Consider the following 4063-nt stretch of genomic DNA (forward strand, 5'->3'; position numbering starts at 1 on the left):
GCTGTTACACTCATAGTTCGCCCCACCTATTCATTTTATGTAAGAGCCAAAATGGATGTCTAACAGAAATGTTTGTTGAATTAAAAAAATTTCAAATCTTATTTTCTACTGTTTTATAATAACCTGTCCCAGGTGTATATTTAATAACAAAAACATAGTACGCTAAATTTTCCTTTGTTATCAGTGACAAAGCAAAGACAATCGTAAGCATATTTAAACTATACTTTATTTCAGTATTTCACTCACACCAAAACATTTCTCAATATTGTCGACGTGCAGAGTATTGTATTCTGGTGGCAGAACGAAAAGATCGCCACTTTTTCAATCAGACTCAAAACAAAGGCAAGCCGAGAAAAATGAAACGTTGATTCTACCTCTTGACTTTACATTTCGTAAGTCACGACAATACCCAAACTGTCGAGACAGGGGGAAAATATGTATTTTTAATTCAATGGAAGGTGTTCACTTACTGCCAAATCTTCGTCACAGCTGTCTTCGTATTCACTTTCCCTGTACCTGACTTGGATAACAAATCTTTCAAAATTCAAGTTCTTAGTTAAATTGTCCACATCCCACAGTTTTCTCTATTCTTTTTCAATAACGTGTGGAACTACATCTTTCCAGTTGATACCTGAAATTTGAGCAATGCCACTCTCAGTCGGTCTCTTCACTTCTTCAAGCTTGAATGTTTTGTTGTTCCTGGCAACGTACCCTTTGACTTGAGCCAATATCAGTTCAATGGGATTGAGGTTACAGTGGTGCCGCTCTCCTTGCCATTTCGTCTATCACGTAACTATCGTAGCTTGGCTTCAAGTGGGAAACTTGATCCAAAAGTTCCAACTTTAATGAAGCAGCTGAAAGTACGACACCTTTGCCACGTAGCCATTCTAAAATATCACCTTTCCTCCAAGCAGTGATCGGTAATTTCTCGCATTTCACGCTATGATGGAGAGCATTGTCGAGCACAATAACACTGTCCGCATTAAGTTTAGGTAGGACAGACGAAAACCACTCTTTAAAAACATCACCGTTCATGTCTTCATGGTAATCGACAGTCATCTTGGACACAAAAATAAGTTCCGCACCTTCAACAAAGCCATTTTCACTTCCAATGTGAGTGATATTTGCCTTTTCCTGATGGTTGCTTAAGTCCAGTTCATAGTCCTTCGAGGAAAGCTTGCTTCTTTGAGGTTATAGTGCTATCATGCCACACCTTGCCCCGCATTCACACACGTTTCATCCAAGTAATAGAGTTTCTTACCTTGGTTTCGTACTTCCCGAATGGATCGGAAGTATTTTCGCCGCCAAACAACATCATCATCCCTATCAACGAGTGCTTCTTGTCGCTTCCTGTTTCCAAAAACAAACCCAACATCCAGCAAGAGGCGGTTTAACGTAGACACACTGAAACTTGGAAGGCCTTCATCATTATTAACTTCAGTTAATACCTTTTTCAAAGTAGGCAGTTCTTGGTTTAAAATGAAAGAATGCACTTTGCGCCTTATTGCACTTATTTCGAAATCGTCATACTTTTTAACACGAGACACAATTTTGTGTATTTTTTTTTTGGGAGACACAACTTTACCGGTCATTTTTCTCTTTTTCACAACCCTTAAAACTGCAGACACTGACACACCACTGCACTGGGTTACCAACTTAACTAACCACTTCCTTTACTGGTTTCTCAGGATACCACTGACAGAACGTTAGATAAATATTGAGTAGAATCTGTTTCTCGACCCTTTTCAAAGTCTGTCCTTGCTGATGCTTTGAAAACATGCTCGGAGAACACGGAGACCTTCCCGCATGCATAGATCTCGCCATGTTGAAAGTGACACTACTTCCCAAGGTAACTTAATATATAAGGTAGCGCCATCCGAAAATTGCCGATCATGCACGAGCGCGTGACGTTGTATGGGAGGATCGGTTATACTCGGTGCCCCTTCGGTTATGTTCGTTCGGGGCTTGGTCGAAGCAAACGGCCGCTATCATTTCTATGCGAGTTTCAGAGAGGGAAAGTGTTTCATTACTTTGAGGGGGAAATATTAATTATCATACTTCGAGATGGTATTGAGGTATTCCTTTAATGATTAGTAACATAATTAAAACATGCTACTTTTAAAAGAGGGAAAATTGCACATGCAAACGTTTTGTAAAAAATCGTGTTTCTGAAACCTGATCGATATATTACAAAGAAGGTCGTCCGTGTTCTCAATAGCATTTCAGATTTCATCATTTCATAAATCGTATTATGATTTTAATAAAAAAAACATTGCATGCTAAAGAAGAATTGCATAGTGAAAGAGTTACAAAGAAATAATTCATTGACAGATTTGGTTTATTTTTGCCTTTCTGGCCTTTTTTTAAAATATGAAAGGAAAACCCATAAGCGGTATTTCCCCTCCCACCGTCGTTCTTTTTCTTTGTTTCCACAAGCCGGCCACATCGCGCTTCAACACCAGGGGTCCGGGTTCGAATCCTGGCCTGGCATGGATGTTTGTGAGTGTTCATTCATCAATTTCATCGCAAATTAGCCAAAAGTGGCACAAGAAGCAAAGTAAAATAAAGCAAATCAGTCAATCAATCTTCGTTTCTACATATACTATCACATTTACTAAATTCTCAATTTTCTCATTAAGGACAAATCAATGTCTTACCCGATTGGATTCGAACCCGGGACACCTGGCGTCGTAGTGCCCCCACGGAGATCGACAGAGGCCTCCGAGGTACTACGGGCCTCACAGAACGTCACAGGAGTATTATCGGATTATAAATTATGGATATTAGAGTTTGGATAATAAATAAATAAAATATATAATATATAATCTATAAATAAAAAAACACCCGTTCTTTATTTATAGAATTTTAAAGAGAGCGATAGTTTGCGAAACCTAAAAAAATCATATTTTGTTCATACGACGACAAAAATAGAAGGCAAAATCGAAAGAAAATTGGTAACTATAGATTGACAATGAATTGAATAAGCTGAATTTTGATGTAACTCGTTTTTATGTGGTTCCACTGGTTAACTTTTAATTGGAGTCCAAACTTGATTATCCGTAATTTTTAATTCGATAGTAGTCCGGTAAAATCAATTTACAACATTTAACACAACGCACTACAAAAGCCTAATATTTAGTTTTCTGACTGAATCGTTCCTTCTTATTCATTCAGAACGTTGCAATCATTTCCAAGAACATTTCAAATTTTACATAACATCAGAAAGTATTAAAATAATACTGATATACTTAAAATCCAATCTTTACCGTTCTCCATAATGTAACTTTATTTTGCAAATTATGAAGTGAAAGAAGCAATATACAATCTAGATAAAATGTTACTCTGCATTTGAAACTTACTTTAAATTCGAAAGAATCCCCAACCTTCTTCATATATTTATTTACTGTACAATAATTTACAGATCACAGTTCCACATGCAAAAAATTTTGGGAAGTTTTAAGTGGAGGAAGAATGACGAAATAGTTTGTAGGATAGTAGTTTCAGACTTTGAAAACGCAATTCCAGTTTGTAATTTGCAGATATTTTTAATTTCTCTGGTTCAAATTTGGCTGCAAGTTATCGTTGTCATAGTTCTAAAAAGTATTTTTTCGTATTAAGAACTTTACATACAAACGCGTGCAGAAGACGAGCAAAGTGTACAAGTACTAATTTAACTAAGTTAACCTACTCGAAATACTTGATGAGTGCTAGGAACATCAAACTTAAATGTCTTAACCTACTAATTCAAGCCTATAGAAATAGATTTATGATCACACGGTAAATGAAACGCTTTGAGAATATCGATGAAAATATCTTAGTTCTTACTTTAATTAAACAATAAAGGAGAAAAGTTACATGAACTCACAATGATTGACCGTACAAGTGTACGAATCATTATTCGTTAAAGGACTTTGTCCGCAGATTTTCCATTTCCATTTCCATGTGTGTCTGAGTTGTATAACCGGAAAATATACTCCAAGGCTGATATGCGACACACATTTGTACATTAACGAAGTAACTTGCATTACACTAATCTTAGATCTTGCTCTTTTTGACAGAAATG

Source organism: Lepisma saccharinum, chromosome 20 (genome assembly GCF_977018435.1).
Source record: "Lepisma saccharinum chromosome 20, izLepSacc3.1, whole genome shotgun sequence".
NCBI lineage: Eukaryota > Metazoa > Arthropoda > Insecta > Zygentoma > Lepismatidae > Lepisma > Lepisma saccharinum.